Source organism: Manacus candei, unplaced genomic scaffold (assembly GCF_025592945.1).
Source record: "Manacus candei isolate 608988 ecotype Guabito, Panama unplaced genomic scaffold, ASM2559294v1 h1tg000050l, whole genome shotgun sequence".
NCBI classification, from domain to species: domain Eukaryota; kingdom Metazoa; phylum Chordata; class Aves; order Passeriformes; family Pipridae; genus Manacus; species Manacus candei.
Genome location: NW_026138098.1, coordinates 36,590,686 through 36,608,891, shown reverse-complemented (window position 1 = coordinate 36,608,891; position 18,206 = coordinate 36,590,686). Strand labels below are relative to the sequence as shown.

Here is an 18,206-nt window from a genome sequence, read left to right as displayed (position 1 = left end):
AAACCCTTTCCTGTCAGTGCTGTTGGTTCCTTCAGCCACAGAGAACCACTGAGATTCAGGAGCAAAGGGGTAAATAAGCGGTGCCGTGGCTGTGCTGGAAATCTAAAGCCATTGTTCTCTGGTGGGTGCCTGGGATCTGTCAGTGCTCGTTAGTATTTAAACTGCCCCTTTGATGTCCTTTGTGTGCAGAGATGCCGCGGGTGAGGGGAATTCATCAGTGCTCTTGTAGTCCACAGGCTAGGAGAGGAAAATAACTTTGGTGGTGGGTAAAGTTTGGGATGAGTGCAGGAAATCCATGGCCCTGTGGCTCAGGGCAGTGGCCAAGCACTTCGGGAAGGTGTAGGTACAGCAGAAGTGATGCAAATAATCAGCTGTACCTCGAGGCTTGTTGGAAACAATAGGTGTGTTCATCTAGAGGCGATTTGAAAATCGGGACTGTTAAAAGTTCCTTTAGGTGAAATGGAAGAGCAGGCATCCTGGGAACGAGGAGTCAGTCTGCACCTCTTTGCCTTGGAATGTCAGTATTGCTCCAATTAGTGTTGTTGTGTGAGGTGTAATGGTGACCATGGCTGTCTGGAGGAGATATTTAGCAGCTCCTGTGTTTTGTGGCTGGATATATGTATTTAATGAATGCAACAGGTGATTTTTGAAACCTGATAAATGCCAGGAGGGGCTGTCCCACAGAGCTGCCACCACAGCAGCTGGTTTTGACTGGGCAGCTGGATCCCTGCTCTGGAGGGTGTGGAGCACCATCCTCTTCTCCCTTCTCAGCCCTTGGTTACTTCCCTGGGCATCTTGTTCCTGCTCCTCCTCCTGCCCAAGACTTTTCTCCCTTCCTATGGATGCTTGTTTTTCTCTTCCCTCTCAGCCCCAGAGCTCTTTCTCTCTGCAAAGCTGTTCCATCTGACTTTACATCTCCCTGAAAAACCCGCCTTGTTTCCCGTGGGCATCAAGGGGCAGAGAACCTCTGGTGGCAGCAGCCCAGGATCCTGCAGGAGGCTGGATTTTCCTGACCATCCAGCTTTTCTGGTGTGCCAGTCAGAGCGAACTCAGTTGACTGTGATCAGATGTGACATCCCCTGGGCCTCCTGCTAAGGCCAGACAGCAGTGCTGTGCCTCTGGCTGCCTGCACCTTGCTTAGCTCAGCCAAAAGATGGACCATGCACATCCCCTGTCCTGGAGAACCAGCACCCAAAAGGGACACGAGGGGAGGGAGTGGCTGGTTCTCTCTGTGTTGGGGTCTTGTGCTGGATTTGGCTGGAGAGAGGGCATTTGTGCTGTTGGTAACACAGGGATGTTTTCCTCATCTATCCCAGAGCCAAGGCCTTTTCTGCTCCCCACCCCACCACGAGCAGGCTGGGGGTACAACAGAAATTGGGAGGGGACACAGCTGGGACAGGTGATGTCCCATGTTATGCTCAGCACATAAAGCTGGGGGAGGAAGGAGGAGATGTTTGGAGTGATGGCATTTGTCTTCCCAAGCCCCCTCTGTGTGTGATGGAGCCCTGCTTTCCTGGGAGTGACAACACCTGCCTGCCCATGGGATGTGTGGAATGAATTCCTTGTGGTTTTTGCTTTACCTATTACACTGTCTTTGTGTCAGCCAAGGAATTTTCTCACTTTTACCCTTCTGATTCCTTCCTTCATCCCAGCTGGGATGGGAGTGGTGCTGGGGTTACACCTGGAGCAGGTACCTCTTAAACTGTGGCCGAGGTTGTGTTTGTGCCACAGCAGGGGGATCTCCAAAAGGATTGTGGCCCAAGGATGAGTCCCTGCTGGAGCAGGCTCACCTTGGAGCATCAGTGGCTGTGCATGAGGTCATGGTGGAGCACCCCAGAGCACGTGGCCATGGGTAAACCACAGCAGAGCAGGGACAGCCCTGCAGGGACTGAGGCCAGGGCTAAGGCTGTGCTGGAGCAGGTTCCCTCCTGGAGGGATGGTGCCTGTTGGAGCAGGTGTGGGCATTGTGGCCCGTGGAGAAGGCCCTGCTGGACCAGGAGCACCTCAGAGTGATGGTGGCTGTGGACAAGTGCACACCACAGCAGCACAGAGAGATGGCTGATGGATAAAGCTCCACCTGGAGCAGGGACATCCCTGAGGGACTGCAGCCTCTGCACAGGTCCAAGCTGGAGCAGGGGCAGGGGGAGGACTTCACTAGTTAAATCTAATGGTTTACTGGCCCAAAGGGACCAGGGGAATGGATACACCTTGACATGGTTCTAGCCTGGGATTCGAGTTGCATGTGATGGGAATTGCTGTAGCAGGAACCCCTTGCTGTGCACAGGGCTGGGAGCAAGGGGAGGGGCTCCTTGCACAGTCAGACCCTTCAGTGACAGTGACTTTGAGCTGTGTTGACAAAACATCCTGCTGGATGAGTGTCATCCTGCAGGGCCTCCCTGTGACCTGCCCTGTGGGATGAGGGGCTGCTCCAGCACCTCTCTCTTGGTGTTGGGCATCCCTTGTCCTTGTTACAGACCAAACCACCACCACATCTCGCTGGTGGGGAGTGTCCAGGCCGAGGAGTGGGATGAACCTCAGCTAGAAACGTGGGGGTGTGTCTGTGCCCTCCTGTCTGAGTGCTGGGACGGGGCTGTGCCTCCAAACCTGGCAGGTATTTAAGAACCAGTTGTGTGTGGGGTGTGTGTGTGTGTGTGTGTGTATAAATCCCGTTAAGACAAGGGGAGAACACATCTCCTGCTCATCAGACACTTGATTGCTTTGTGCTCTGCCGGCCCCAGCCGGGCTCTGCGAGGCAGGGGAGAAATGAGGCGTGGAGAGGAGCCGGCTTTTCTCCATTAGCACCTCTCCAAACACTCAGGGGCTCGGGTGCCTCGCTGACGAGCTCGCTGGGAGTGCTGCAGGGAGGCAGACACCCCGGCTTTCCCTGACCTTCCCTCCTTCCAGGACTCGGGAGGGAGCTGGACTTGTTAGACCTTGTGGTGAGGGAAGGGAATTGAAGTTCCACGGTGCTTCTGCTCGGAGGAGGGACACAGGTGGTGCAACTCTTGTTTTGCTGCTTCTTAACTGGCTCTGACAGGGATCTTGGCAGGATGGGCTCCCGTGGCCTTTTTTTTGGCAGATCCATTCCAGGTGGACACTGTACTGCAGCCCAGCAGCCTTCTGTTAGTGGATTCCCAAGGGAATGCTGGCTATCCCTCTTGCTTCCCTCCCTTCTCTGGCTGGGTTTATTAACGTGCCTGCAGAAGGGTTTGCTGCAGGTGTGGTGAGCTGGAATACAGGAGCACAAAGCCAGGGTTTGCCAGCACAGGTACATTCCATGTGCCACTGCTGCTTTTTGGGGATTTGGCTCTGGGAAGAGCGACACTGGGATAAGTGTGGTGGCAAATCCCACCTCTGTTCCTGTTGTGCAGGAAGCAGCTGCTTTACCCCTGTTATCTTCTCATCAGCCACTGTGGCAGGTACTTCAAGAGCATGTGTTGTCCATGATTAGGAACAAATTATCACTTCCCTCATAAATCCCCCAATTTTTTTTTTCCCTTCAGACTTTGTGCAAGGATGGCTGTTACCATTATTTAGGAAGGTAAAGCAACCTCAAAACTGAGCTCATCAAGTAAATCTCAGGTTTTTGGTTTTGTGCCACTATTCTTGCATAGACAAAACAGGTGTTTTGAGGTGTTAAAATTAATATTTCCTTTTTGAAAGCCAAAAATAGCTCAAATAGGGAACCATTAGTGTGGTGTTTAGAGCATCCCTTGGGATGTATAAAGCCAGGTTAAGGCATTATCCCAGTATTTGCAGGTACAAATGGAAAAGCTTCCATAGAGAGTGGGGCTGCTCCATCCATGTGGGAGACCTGCCAGGAACATGAGTCCATATTTCACCTCTGGAGCACGGTGGCTCCTTGTTTCGACTGGAAATCCCCACCTGTGAGCTCTAAAGAACTCTTTCAATTGCAGGTTCAATTTGTTTCCACTCGTTTTTTCAATGTTTTCCACCACAAAAGGTTCTTGCTGGGCAAGTGTTGCAAACTGGAGCTCCACTGTTTGATTAAGCTCCCTGGATTCAGAGGGCACAAAGCCTTGGGCTGCCTGGCTGGTACTGAGGAAGGCTCCTGTTTAAGTATTGTGGCAGAGTTGTTAAACTGATGCAAAATATGTGACTTTTTAGCCAAGGGAACAGAAAGCTTTGGGAACTTGTGGGATGTGGGAGGGTGAGCTGGGACAGCCTGACTCGTGCACTGAAGTAAAGCAGAGGGTCATGTTAACTGTGTGAGATATGGAGGCCTGTGTAAAGTACCTGGAAGGGGGGATCTTTACAGGGGTTTGAAGTTTTAATATGTGCTGGTGATAGTTCCTGGGAAGCCTTCAGCTCCATTGCCTCTTGTGATTTCCTTGGTCAGCAGTTGAAATGCTTTGTGGCTTTGTTCACGCTGAGGGAATGATACATCATGGGGAGTTAATATTCCACGCTTTTCCTGAGCTTCTTAATGGAATTTTTATCAGTTCCACTGAAGCATATGATGCACAGAAAAGCTGGCCTGCTGTCAGGTTGTTTGCTCTGAAGCTGCTTCAGAATTGCTTTGACTTCCCGGTGAAAATACAAGAGGGGCCATCCCACCCTAAATCCCACCAGATCCCATGGAATCCCTCTGTCACCAAGGGACAGGCAAGGCAGGACCCTGGGCTGCCAGTCCTGAGCATCCCCTGTTGGTGCTTCAGTGCTCCATCCCTCTCTCTTACCCTCCCTGCAGTTATTTTTCCTCTCACCACCATCATCTGCTTGTTTCAAACCTCTCTTGTGCCCTGTGTGTTTTCAGAAGACCTAAAAAAGTCTGTTCTGTTTTTTTTTTTAATCTGTTTGTGTTGGTGATCCTGAGATTGCTCAGACACAGCTGTTCAGAGCCTTGACACCATTTTCTCTGGGACTGCTTTGTCGTCTCAAGTGCACTTTGCTGCAGTACTTATACAGAGGATAAAAGGCAGCCACCTCAGCAAATTAGTGAGAAAGCACTGGGGAAGAGTTGTAGATATGTAGTGTTTTGGTTTTCTTTTTTTTTTTTTTTTTTTTTTTGAGTCCAGATTTAGCCTTGTGCCTGTGGCCTGTGCTTTTGAAAAGTATTTGTTGTGCAGAGAGGGCTTCTGAGAGGTTAAATCCACTGTCTGTGCCCTCATCTGAAGGGTAAATCAGGTGCTGCATTGACAGGGATCTCTCTGTGTGTGGTAAAACTTCAGCAGGCAGGGTTTGATTTAGGTGATTTTGGGGAAAAAAAAAACATCCTATATCATTTAATACGTCTCCTATGAACGCAGGCTGTGAGAGAGTTGGGGGCTCAGCCTGGAAAAGAGAAGGCTCTGAGCAGACCTTAGGGCCCCTTCAGTGCCTAAGGAGGCTCCAAGGGAGCTGGAGAGGGACTTTGGACAAGGGATGGAGGGACAGGACAAGGGGGAATGGATTAGATATTATGAAGGAATTGTTCCCTGTGAGGGTGGGGAGGCCCTGGCACAGGTTGCCCAGAGAAGCTGTGGCTGCCCCTGGATCCCTGGAAGTGTCCAAGGCCAGGTTGGAGGGACTTGGAGCAACCTGGGCTGGTGGAAGATGTCCCTGCCCATGGCAGGGGGTAGAACTGGATGGGCTTTAAGATCCTTTCCAACCCAAACCATTCTGTGATTCTGTTCTGTGTAGCCCTAATCCCAATGTGTGATAATTTTCATAATGGGAAAAAAAAGTTTTTACTCCTCCACGTGCTACAGGTGTTCAAATATGCAATCCTATAACCAAAAAAAAAAAAAAAAAAAAGGAAGGAAAACACCCCACCCCAAACTACTCTGGAGGGTTATAACGCTTTTTAAACCAGAATCTCAAAATGCCAATCTAACTTTTGGTTGCTGTCTGACAAGGCTTCTCTTTGCAGCCTCCACCCTGAAGGCAGTGGGTTGAAAGCTCTCTTTAACCAGCAGCTGGGGTGTGTTGATGGAAATAACTCATCAACCTGTGGCCAGTCTGGAGGAGCAGCCACCTGATGTGCCCTGTTGGATTATTAGAGGCTGTGTTCTGAGCCAGGCATGGCTGAGCAGAGCTCCTTCATGTAAGGCTGAGGTGAAGAGAGCTTGTCCTTGCTGCTGGGGCTTCAGCTGGAAAGCTCATTTTTATGCCCAAGACTCGGGAGAGTGGTCACAGCACAGAGATTTCTGCTGGGGAACAAAGGCAAATTCCTCATCAGAGAATGTAATCAAATGGTGGTGCTGCAGCTGGTTCCTTCCAGCCTCTAAATGCAGACAAAATAGCACATAGTAGAGAAAAAACGTTTGCTGAGTTAACTGGGCTATATTTAGATGCCAAATAAACAGATTTCTGCTCTTGACCCTCCCCCTCAACACCCTAAAACTGCTTTTTAGACTGTCTGCAAAAGTCTTGGCTGTTTGTGGCTTCTGTTCTCTGCAAGGGAAGTAATTCAGAGCGGTAGGGAAGGGACATCTGTCACAGCTGGACAAAGCAAGTTCTTGGGCACACAGTCTGTCCCTGTGTCCAGCCTTGTTCCCTCTCCTTGGCCCTTTGTTAGCAGAGCATCCACAGGCTGTTGTAGGAACAAAACCCCTAAACCTCCCAAACTCCTCCCCATGTGGGTCCACGGGAACCTCAGGAGGTTGAACAAGGCCAAGTGCTGGTGCTGCCCCTGGGTCAGGAGAACCCCTGGGATCAGTCCAGGCTGGGGATGAGCAGATGGAGCAGCCCAGGCAGAAGGCCCTGGGGGTGCTGGTGGGGCAGAGGCTGGACCTGCCCCGGCCCAGAAACCCCCCGTGCCCTGGGCTGATCCCCCAGTGTGGGCAGCAGGGCAGGGGGGGATTCTGCCCCTGGATCCCTGGAAGTGTCCAAGGCCAGGTTGGAGCAACCTGGGCTAGTGGGAGGTGTCCTTGCCCATGGTAGGGGTGGCACTGGATGGTCTGTAAGGTCCCTTCCAGCCCAACCCATTCCATGGCCAGTGGGGCCTTACTGATCCATGTAAGAAGTAGGAGATGAAATACAGGCAACTGCCCTTACACGATGTATTTCCATCCCATTTTTCCCTGGAGCAGCCTCTTTTCCTGGCACTGCTGTTGGTACTGACTGTACAGTTAGCCCTTTATTCATGTGTGCATAAATTTGACTGTTTTTAAAGGAAGCAAAATAGCCCAGCCTAATCTTGCCGGAGCAGATTAGGAGAGGGAGGCTTCAGATCCTCAACAATCCTCAAATCCTCGCGACTGAGGATTTCATCTGCCTGCATGGAGTGCTGCTTGCAACCTCAGGGGTGGCCAGAGTGTAGGAGGAAGTTAGTTTATCCCTTGATTTCTTTCCTTCTCAGACATACTTGTGTTGTTCGTGTGGTTTTTGCCTCCTAATTTCCAAGCTGGGGAGTTGGTGTTGCACCCGAGGAGAGGATGGTGGGCAGCACAGGCTTTGGTCCCACCCCATCACTGCAGGCTTTGATCTGTTTGGCTTTCAGTGCTGATTAGTTTTGATATCCCATTTTATATGTGTCAACTGTAATTCCTTCCTAAGCACAAGCACTCAGCAATTAGGAATTAGGTTTGACTCCGGATTAAACAGCAAAACCACAAGGCACAGTAACACAAACAGGGCACTGGAAATCCCAGTGTTCTCATTTAAGGGACATTGATTTTCACAGGCAGAGAAACTTTCCACAGATTTCCACTCAAATAACAAACCTTAATGCAGGTATAGGTTATTGGCAGATTTATTTAGGGTTTTCTTTTCCTATTAACCCGAGAATAAATCCCACACCAGTGTTTAAAATTGGGTTTGTCTCTTAGGGGTATGCTAATGATGTGAGGAGTTTTGAATAGTTACAATTCAGGCTAGAAACTTTATGGGTGATTTTTTTTTTTTTTTTTGGGGGGGAGGTAGGTGATTTTGGGTAATCTAAAAGCTGTGTGGAGCTCAGCTTGATCCTTGGAAGGTGTAGCTGTTCCCTTGGGATTGCTGCTGCTGCTGGACTTCCAGCTGGGTGTGCTGGGCATATCTGTCCAAAATAACAGTGAAATGAGAGTAATTCTGCCTGGCACTTCTTTGTTCTTGACCTCTCCTGCCTCTACAGACTTGTCTGAGCTGCCTGGGGGGGAGATATGACGGTGGTGAAGCTGCAGCTCGGGGAGATCCCTTGCTCAGCTCTGGTTTGGGTTGTACCTGGTTCTTTGGTGCTGGCTGGGGGGCACAGGACAGCCCTCAGCTCTCAGATGTTCTCCAGAGCTCACAGGCCCTGGCAGGAGATCAGCCAAGATGGAATATCAGCAGGAATTTCTCACGTATTGTGGTTTTAGGGCGTTTCACTGGGAATGCTGTGATTGGGGTGGGGTTGGAGGGGATTTCTGTGTTTGCCTGTTCATTTGCTGCTTTCCTCAGAGCCCTGCCTGGGTTTTGTGCAGTGCCAGCAGCTCCCTGGGCACAGCTAACTCTGATTTAAGCTGTCTGACACGCAGCCCTCGCTGCATTTTGCCGTGGCATAATCACCAGCGTGACCATAAAACCTGTTTATTTGGAATTGTTCGCTGGATAAAGATTAAAACAAGGCTGCTGCTTCTCACAGAATTAGAGGGGATTCGAGCCTTGTTAGTGGTTGGATCCTTGTGTGACCTCCTCAATAACCTGTGTGAAAGCATCAATCCCTTGGGATGTCATTCCAGCATGGGAAGATGGCAGAGGTGGGTCTGAAGGTGGGGGTTTTGTCTGGGTTCATGCAAACCTTGTGTAACCCCCTTCTCAGCCCCCACCCCCTCTGCTGTTCTTGGCAGTTTTATTTCCTTGCCCACGAGATAATGCCAAGCTTTTTCTCCTTGTGTGACAGCCGAGTGGGATTTATAGCTGTGGCTTATCCAAACAACCTGTAAAAATGTTATAGAGTGTTTAAAAAGTAATAGTAGTTATAATTCATGTGGAGAACAAATAAACACTTGTATTCTCCTCGGTGTGCACAGACCTTAACTCAGGTTGGAGGGGGAAAGATATTATTGGGAGAGATTTCTTTTTTTCCTCTCTGAAAAGGGCTGTCTAAGTAAAATATTCTGTTTTAATAACACAGGGATTTTAGGGCTCCACAGACTACATACAATTTACTTGACCTTTATAAATAGAACAGTCCTGTCTCTCCCTATTGAAAAAAAGAAAAGGGAAAAAAAAAAAAAAGAACCCAACCTGAAAGCAGCATGGAAATTTATGAAGTTGTTAGATTTTATTCCTTGAGCAGAAAGGCCAATTGTCCAAGCAGGATGTGGACAGAATAGCACCAGATAGACCAGCTCTCAGATTGGTGCCAAAAATAAAAATGCAGATCCATAAAACTGGCAGAGGAAAATTGACTGTTGTGTTCCTGAGGGTTGGAGCAAGAGTTGCTTGGGGAGGAAAGAAATGCTGGGATTTGGTGAGGACCTTGGGAAGCTGGCATCAGGTCATGCCAGGGGAGGTTTAGATCAGATATTTAGGAGGAATTTTTCCCTGGAAAGGGTGGTCAGGCATTGGAGGGGGAGGTGGTGGAGTCCCCATCCTTGGAAGCATTAAAAGAACATGGAGATGTGGCACCTGGGGACATGTGGGCATGGGGGTGCTGGGTTCATGTTTGCTGATCTTAGAGGGCTTTTCCCACCTTAATGGTTGCAAAGTAATGCCACCAACAGCTGAAATCATGAGCTGTAGATGTGGAAGAGCAGTCCCTGGGTGAACAACAGCCTGCACAGAAATGAGCTGCTCTTTCTTGGCTCTGAGTTTGCTTTTAGCTCCTGCTGCTGCTCCTGTTTGCTGGGTGAGGGGAGAGAACAGGTTTAAATTCAGGTTGAAGAAGGGTAACACTGAAAGTTGTGCTATTTGCTCACTGACTTCAAAGGTTTCTATGTTTTAGTTCCTTCAACTCACTAAAGGAAGGTGTTTTTCTCAGGATTTCTGGTGCCAGTTAGTTTCCTTGTTGGTTTAACACAGGCTTGGGCTGATCTTTCTGATCATCTCTGCTCATCAATATGCAGGATATCAGCATACATGCCAAGAGCTTGGGGCTGCTTTTGTCTTGAAAGAGTGAATTGTCTGAGCACCTTTAAAATCCACTTAAATGCCTTTAAAATGACACTCTTCGGGCCTGTTGGGATTAAACTGGACCTGAAATTGTTTCAGCTCCCTCCAGTAGTTCCTGTTTCCTCTCTGGAAATAGCTCTGGCACACAGGTTTTCTCCATCTCTTTTTAGCTCTTTCTGTGTATTCCTTCATGTAAATATTTCCCCAAAAGCAGCCTGTGGAGCGTGGAACAGACTCAAAACGTGGAAGAGTTGTAGCAGTGCTTCTCAGAGGGTGACCAGAACTGCATTCCCAGTCCTGTCCAATATTTGGGACAGTGGGAACAAACTGTTTCCCTGCAGGCCCAGGGGTGTAGGGTGGGAAGAACTGCTGGCTCTGTCTCGCTGTGATAAACTGATGTGTTCTGCTTTCCTGTGTATGGCTTTTTACTCCCTTTTCATGGAATCCCAGACTGGTTTGGGCTGGAAGGGACCTTAAAGCTCATCTCATTCCACCCCCTGCCATGGGCAGGGACACCTTCCACTAGCCCAGGTTGCTCCAAGCCCCGTCCAACCTGGCCTTGGACACTTCCAAGGATCCAGGGGCAGCCACAGCTTCTCTGGGAATTCCATCCCAGCCCCTCCCCACCCTCACAGGGAACAATTTCTTCCTAATTTGTATTTATACTTCCTCTCTATCAGTCTGAAGCCATTTCCCCATGTCCTGTCCCTCCATCCCTTGTCCAAAGTCCCTCTTCAGGCTTCTGGTGAGCTCTTTACCTACTGGAAGGAAATTTCCACCCCTCTGCCACTTCCTTCTTCCTTTCCTGTTCTTCCACATTAAATCCTCTGGCTCCTTGCAGCCCCATTTCCAACCTGTCTGAGTTTTCCTCCTGGCCTGGGTCTTGGCTTTGTGCCCCTCTCCTGCTGCAGGCTGTGCTTTGTGGTTTGCTTTGCCACTGCCCCGTGGAAGCAGCAAAACAGGAAGGGGCAGGAATTTGCAGGAGGGGAGAAACAATTTGGGAAGATGGTGAAAGGAAAGGAAAAAGAAATGTGTGGTGCTGTGCATGTCAAGGGAGGCACTCGGACAGACAAGGAAGATGATCCAGAGTTGTAATGGGAGCAAACATTTTGGAGTTTGGAGATGGAGTGGGAAAGGGATGAGACACGAGGCTGGTGGAAGACTGGAGAGTAAGTACAGGATAGTAATGCAGGGAAAGGAAGGTAATCACAGAAGTCCATTATGGGAGCAAACTTAGTTTGCTGCTCATATGATGCAGATAAAGGTAACTTAATTCTGTGCCCTCCTCTGGCTTGTTTTGTCTGTCACAGTTCTCAGCCTTGAGAGCTGGTTCTTCTCTGCAGTGCCCTGTTGAGAGCCCTGCTGTGACCCAGAGGGTTTCTGGAGCTGGGCAGCAGAGGGGCAGCCCTTCTGACCTGTCCCTTTGGGGAGCAGGGACGTGGCTCACTGCCCATGGCTGCTGCTTTTAAATCAGTAGCCAGCAAAGAGTTTGATCTGCCCCCACATCCCAGTGAAGTGTTTCTCCCGAAATACTTGGAATCTGAGTTCTTGTTGGCATTCTTGCAGGGATGTGGAAGTGTGGGATACCCCTGGGCATCATCTGTAGTGGTGGGTTGGCTTTGCAGGCCAGCATCCTTTCACTCTCAGAGCATACTCTGAACTCTCCAGCCAAATAAAAAGTACTTGGAAAGCCCTTACAAAGCCTGTTGACAGGAGAAGGAATTCAGAGAAAGATTATTTTTCAGCTTCTATCTTGTCTACTACAGTGCCAAGCCTCCCCTGTTCTAAATAACAATTTACAAAGAATATTGCTGGCATAAACAAATCTAGTCAGCACAAAAATAGGTGACATAACTTCTTGAGTAAACTGAGCAGCACAAAAGTCACCAATGAATCACCTAATTTAAGAGTAGCAGCAAACTGGCTCATCTATACTGTGGTTGTCAGATTTTTTAAGACAGTAAGCAGAAACAAAACATAATACTTCCATGCTTCTGGTGCCTATAATTAAGTAGTGAATTCAAGTGCACTATCCCACTTGTAATGTATTCAGAGGGATTGTTTTAAAATGGATGTCTCTAAAACCTTCCATGCTATTCAGCTCATTAACTACTGCACTTTGGTTTGGGGGTTGTTTTTTTTTTTTTTTGTAATACATTGATGCCACGTGAGGTTGTGCCAGGGGAGCATCCCAGAGGCCTGAGGATTAAGGATACAGTCCTTCCTAAAGCTTCTGAAGCTGTTTTGGGCTCCTGTCGAGCTTGTCTCCCAGGTGTGATTCCCAGTGCTTTCAAATCCTTGTTGCTGAGTGCATTCATGGATTTCCCTGCTGGCAGGTCAGTGTGTCACTGCCTGGATAATCCCATCCCATTCCTGCTCACCCACAGTCTCTGCTTGAAAGGGAATTCCCCCAGCCTGTGATGTGACAGGGACAAGCTGCAGGTATGTGTCACACCCCCTGTGAGTGAGAGCAGAGCCTTGTTCCTGCCTGCAGAGCCTGTCCAGGATGGCAATCCGTGTGCTTCCCATCACCATGGGTCTCCAGGATTCCTGTCTTATTAAAGGAAGGGCTTGCTTGGCTTGCTGAGGGAGGCAGAAGAGCAATCTGCTGAATGCATGTTGCTGTCTGTCCTCAAGAAGCAAGTGGTGCTCTGGTTTCTCGTTTGTAAAGAGCTTTCCCTTGGGAACAGCTCAGCAGGTCCCACACTGGGACTGGGGCTCGCTGGGCTGGAACAACCAGGCTACAGCTGCTCTTAGGGTCGGAGTGAGTGATCCCCAAAACAGGCTCAGCAGGGTCTGGAACACAAATCCTATGAGGAGCAGCTGGGGGGGCTCAGCCTGGAGAAAAGGAGGCTCAGGGGGGACCTTCTGGCTCTGCAAGTCCCTGACAGGAGGGGGGAGCTGGGGGGGGGGGTCGGGCTCTGCTGCCAGGGAACAAGGGACAGGAGGAGAGGGAGGAATTTGTTGCTGGAAAGGGTGGTGAGGGCTTGGCAGGGGCTGCCCAGGGAGGTTTGGAGTGCCCATCCCTGGAGGTGTCCCAGGAAGGCCTGGCCGTGACACTCAGTGCTCTGGGCTGGGGGACAAGGTGGGCATCGGGCACCTTGGAGGGCTTTTCCAACCTGAATGCTTCTGGGATTTCCCAGTCACTGTGCCCTTCCTTAGCTCTACCTGGGGCAGGACCTTTTTGTGTTGCTGCATCCTTCTTTTTACCTTCATGTGTCCATTCCTGTCAGCGTTCCCTGAAGGCAAGTGATGCCACGGGATGTGAGGTTTGTATGCTGCTTGTTCAAAAATATCCTCCCACTTGCCAGAAATAGGATGTAATATCCTTTCAGGCTGAAATTCCTGGAAGCCTCTGGAGTGCCTCTGGAGGAGGGTTATTTTGATCAAAGACAAGGGCTTTTTCCTAGAGTCCTTCAAAGCTCTTCATCTTTCCCTTGCCTTCCATCTGAATTTGGTGCCTGTCTTTTGATATCATATTTACCACTGTTATTTCTCAAAACAATTCATCCAAGTTCTTTCTGAATGGGGTTTATATGTGACTGGATGGGGGGAATAGGTTGCAGGTGTCCCTAGAGTTTGTCTTATACAGTTTATGGGAATCAGGGAAATTTCTCTGAACCCCCAACGGGTCTCCAGTTGTCTCCTGCAGATTGTTCTTTACTAAGTAGTCCAAGACTTTATGAACACTTTGCCCTGAGATTGGAACTTTCCAGGTTTGGAGTTATGTTGTCTTTTTTTTTTTTTTTTGTGGAGGAGCTACTTCTCTGGAGGTGGTTGGCTTGTCCTGCTCTTGTTCCTGCTGTCCCTGGGCATCTTTGATGTGACTGTGGGACCCCTCTCTGTGGGGGCAGCCTCACAAGCCTGGGATTCTTGGTTGAATTCCTAAAACAAGATTAGTGAGAGCATTTCCAAGCAAAAAAACACATCTTATTATGGAATCCCAGGATCACTGAGTTGGAAAAGCTCTTCAAGGTCACAGATCCCACCCTGTGATCAATCCCCCCCCTTGTCCCCCAGCCCAGAGCACTGAGTGCCACGGCCAGGCCTTCCTGGGACACCTCCAGGGATGGGCACTCCAAACCTCCCTGGGCAGCCCCTGCCAAGGCCTGACCACCCTTTCCAGGGAGAAATTCCTCCTCCTGCCCAACCTGAACATCTGCTGCTCATTCCCTCTCCTCCTGTCCCTTGTTCCCTGGCAGCAGAGCCCAACCCCCCCCGGCTCCCCCCTCCTGCCAGGGAGTTGTTGTAGAGAGCAGTTGCTGTTGGGATATTCTTCAAAACTCAGCAGGACAGTGAGAGTCAATGCTCATGCAGTGGAAACAGGAATCAGAAGATAACGTTTTGAATGTGCCAACCTCTCCCCCATCTGACTTGGAAGGGAAAGAAACCAGCCCTGCTCCCAGCCATCCTCCTGCTTTTCCACAGACACCTTATGAGCTTCCTGCTGCTGTTCTTTCTCCACTTAAACGTTATCAAGTTGTGTGGCTGTTTGGAGTTCATCTTGTCTGCCCAAAGGTGCTTGCCTGGCTCTAATCTGGTTTATTAGCAGACTAGACAGAGCCTGCTCCGCTTGGGATTGCTGTATCCCAGAGTGACCCCTCTGGAAGGAGGTACAGCCTCCTTGAAATCCTCCCTGCTCCTTGGGGCTTAGCAGGGGGTGAGTTATTTAGATAAAGCCCTGCATCTCTCAAATATTTACGTCTCAAAGCCCGGCCGCTAACGTCAGTCCTCCTGCTGACTCCTAAAGCAGGAGGAAATATTTCTCCTTCAAATCCCTGAGAATATTTATTGGGAGACTGAGGCTCCGAGTGCCCGCCTGCATTCCTCTGTGGCACACCTCTGGCATCCCAGCCAGGGACTTCTCCAGGCAAAGCAAAGCAAAAGAGCTGGAGGAGCTTTGCTGGCGACAGTAACATCCCTCAGAAGTGTTGGGTGAGTCAGAGTAAGCGATGTGAAATCTCTGTCACTTTTTCCCCCTCCCCATACATCACAACTTCTCTGAAACCCCATCCTGAAGTTCCACTGGAAGAAGCAGTTATATATTCCCTTTGGATGTGTTGATGCCAAGGAGGAGCACATCCATCTCTCCTGGCCAACAGTGCCTACAGAGAAGCTGGTGACGTGTTCGTAGCCTCTAATCCAAGAGAGCAGAGTGAGCTGTCTCTGCTCAGAGCATCTCTAATTGGATTTCTGCATCTATTTAAATTAGGTTATCCTCCACTTGGCAGATTTCCTGCTTATTCCACCAGGGTGAAGGCCATCTCCGTAGTGCCATCAATAACCTTCTTCTCCAGGGCATCTGAATGCAGTTCACTGTCCACACGGTCGTTTGTCACTAGGAAGCCACCCAGACCTCAAAATATGTTAATAAACTCAGGGGGACTGCTTTAGCTGCCGTTTAGCTCCACTCCTCAGACCTGCCTCCGGCCAGGGCTCGCTGTGTGGAGCTGCCAGGGGCGGCAGGCTCCGTGGATAACGGTGTGATGGATGGAGAAGCTCTTGCCTCCAAAGGACGTGGTTCTTTTCAAGATGTATCTCTGTGACCTTCAGGACGTGCCGCCTGCGCCTCAGTCTTGCTGGCTGAGCTCGCCCTGGAGGAGTTGGCGTTGTTTCTGGGTCCCTTGGTGTCGAGACATTTGGGCACACGTGTTTTCTTTCCTCTCTTATTTTTGTGGGCGTGAAAAGTCTTCAACTCCGAGCACCAAAACCGTGAGAGGCGCTGGGGTAACACCCCATCCCCCCTCAGCATCGCCTTGCCTTGCATTTAGGAGGAGTTCAGGAGGAATTTGTTGCTGGAAAGGGTGGTGAGGCCTTGGCAGGGGCTGCCCAGGGAGGTTTGGAGTGCCCATCCCTGGAGGTGTCCCAGGAAGGCCTGGCCGTGGCACTCAGTGCTCTGGGCTGGGGGACAAGGTGGGCATCGGGCACAGGGGGGACTCTGTGACCTTGGAGGGCTTTTCCAACCTCAGGGATTTGCTGATTCCCTGTTTCCACCTATAATTAGCTGCCCAAAGCTTCTGCTGTTTGCTTTGGGGGATTACGGAGCTGCTCGGTGCTCTCGGAGGGTTCAGTGGTGGTTTCTCGAAGTGAAGCTCATGTGGGAGCTCCTCGGAGCTCTCAGATATCTCAGAAGGAGGCAAATGTGGTTGGCAAGAGCCAGCTTTTTCTTTTAAGTGAGCTTGCCAGCATTTCCAGCATCCAAACCTGGGGTTTTTTTTTTTTAGGAGGCAAAATACGAGCCTAAAAAAAGGGGTGGTAAATTAAGATCTGTGGGGTGAGACACATTAAAATGCAAGTTAACCAGCTCTTGCCTACAGTATTTTTAGACTAACAACAATTTTCAGCGTAGGTGATAAAGGAGATTTTAATTTTTTTTTTTTGTTTTTCCTCTGAAATGATTTTTCCTTTGAAATGTTGAATGCCAAAATCTGGTACAATGAACAGCAGTGAACTGATATATTTAGAAATCCTAACTGGAGCTGTCTGAGCGATGTTCTCTGCAGAGCAACTCGAGTCTGCAACTCTAAGTTGCATTTAAGTACAAGAAAAATGAAAATGGGGGAGTTATTTTGCTGGTTTACGGGTTTAGGTCGGGGCACTGTTACTTTATCTGTTGCTTGTCTCTTTTTTTAAATTGGCATTTTGCTTAAAAATTTTAGCGTGCTCTTGTGAAGAACATATTCTTCCATCCAGCTTTGCAGGAACAGCCTTGCTGTGAAGACCCTTAAGATCCTACTCAGACATTTCCTTTTCAGATTTAAAGGCTGTGGGTTGGATGTTGTGGGGAAGACAAGCCCTGTAAAGAAAATCCATCGGTGTATTTAAGGGCCTTGGTGTTACTCAGTGCCAGACTTGAGTCCTACGCTTAATCCCAGTTGTTGGGACAAGAATAGCTCTCCAGAGTTACATTTAAAATTCCCCTTAAGAAACCTTCAGAGTGGTCTTTATCCAGAGCCAAACCAAGCAGCTGATGTGGAGTTATCAGCTATTAATGGTGCTGGAGTGCAACCAAGGCCCAGATTTTGCCGAGAGGTCTGAGCTTTTCTGGGCTTCTCTGCTCCTGGAAGTTGTGAGAGGAGATCCATTTGTGCCTGTTTGAGGATTTAAAGTGGCTGCTCCTTGTGCCCCACACTGCTGGTGTTCCTTCCTGCTCCAGCAGGGTTGGCATGAAAGCCCCTCAGGGAGGACCCTCCACCTTCCCACGCCGATTTAGTACCCATGATTTTCCTCTGGCTGCAAGAGCAGCTCTGCTGAGGGCTCTGGGCTTCCAGCTGGTGGCTGAGGGACCAGACCATCCCCTTGGGAAGTTCTGCTTCTGCCATAAACAGAGCTAAGAAGATAAGTGATGCAGATACTTCAACACCAGAGGGTCATGGAGCTGCTGGAGAGAGTCCAGAGGAGGCCACCAAGTTGCTGAGGGGGCTGGAGCACCTTCCCTGTGGAGACAGGCTGGGAGAGCTGGGAATGTTCAGCCTGGAGAGGAGAAAGTTGTGTGGAGACCTCACAGCACCTTCCAGGGTCTGAAGGGGCTACAGGGAAGCTGGAGAGGGGCTGTTCATTGGGAACTGGAGTGACAGGCAAGGGGGAATGGCTTCAAACTGACAGAGGGGAAATTTAGGTTGGATATATGAAGGAATTGTTCCCTGTGAGGGTGGGGAGGCCCTGGCACACGTTGCCCAGAGAAGCTGTGGCTGCCCCTGGATCCCTGGAAGTGTCCAAGGCCAGGTTGGACAACCTGGAATAGTACAAGGTATCCCTGCCCATGGCAGGAGGTGGAACTGGATGAACTTTAAGGTCCCTTCCAACCCAAACCATCCCGGGATTCTATTCCAGAGCAGTGTGTGTGTGCTGCAGTCTCATGTGCTCTTTTTTTTAAGTACACAAGGGCTTAAAATCACAGTGAAAAGCTCTGTGAATGTGGCCCTTGAGCAAAAAGCTTCCCCAAAAACCTGCTAGAAACTTGCTGCCTTTACTTTTAGTGTCACTTGGAATGGATGCTCCCTTTGGAAATGGAGGGATGTCCAGAGACAGCTTATAAAAGAAAATAATCTTAACACTTTTTTTGTTGTATACATGTCCTGCTGAATAGTTTCTGGAAATCTGGAGCGGGCCTAATACTTGGCTGTGTTTTTCCTTTTTAAGGAAGGTGTTTTTTTTTTTTTCTTTCTTTTTCCATGGCCACATTCTGT

The 18,206-nt window shown here is 49.5% G+C and overlaps 1 protein-coding gene across 3 annotated transcripts in view; it reads left to right on the top strand.

Moving 5' to 3' along the window:
• Nucleotides 1-18,206, top strand: part of PRKG1 (protein kinase cGMP-dependent 1) — a 377,420-nt gene that overhangs the window by 38,646 nt on the left and 320,568 nt on the right. The window lies entirely within an intron of this gene.